Raw genomic sequence first — 782 nt, 5'->3', positions numbered from 1 at the left:
TGTTCATTGTATAAATCTCTACTATGTCACTCTCTCTATCATGATCTGCTACTGTTTGTATTTCAACAACACGTATTTAATTAATTTACATTAATTCTAATGTTTATATTATCGTTATGTTTCTGTTTCTGTTACTTTATTTTTCTTTAATTTTACTTTACTTTTTGTAATTTCTTTTTTTATATATTTTTCTTTTGTTAAATGTTTTTCTCTTTGTTTATAATCAAAATTATGTATATTATACTTATATTGTTGCGCTTTAGGAAAGACTATCCCAGAGCGCTTTAGAAATAAAGCAATATTCATTCATTCATTCATTCCCTCCCTCCTTCCCTCCCTCCCTCCCACTCTTCCTCACTCCGGCTACTGGCAAGTGCCGCTTGCGCCAGAAAGTCGCCCGATCACCGCCTTTACCGTCCCGGGGCGCGGACTGATGCAGTTCCGCGTCATGCCATTTGGCCTTCACTCCGCGCCGGCCACATTCCAGCGATTGCTGGATACCGTACTCGGCCCGGAACTCGAGCCGAACGTCTTCGTCTATCTGGACGACATTATTGTTGTAAGTCCAAATCTCGAATCTCACTTACAACACCTTCGAGAGGTATTTAAAAGATTACGACGGGCAAACCTCCGAATTAACCCAGAAAAATGTAAATTTGGGGCCGAACAATTACGCTACCTTGGTCATTTGATAACCCGAAATGGCATCGGTACCGACCCCGAAAAAACGGAAGCGATCACGCGCATTCCCCCACCCAAGAACGTACGCGAGGTGAGACAAT

This window comes from Pseudomyrmex gracilis, unplaced genomic scaffold (assembly GCF_002006095.1).
Source record: "Pseudomyrmex gracilis isolate BER0280 unplaced genomic scaffold, ASM200609v1 scaffold_1911, whole genome shotgun sequence".
Classification (NCBI taxonomy): Eukaryota; Metazoa; Arthropoda; class Insecta; order Hymenoptera; family Formicidae; genus Pseudomyrmex; species Pseudomyrmex gracilis.
This window is presented reverse-complemented; position numbering follows the sequence as displayed.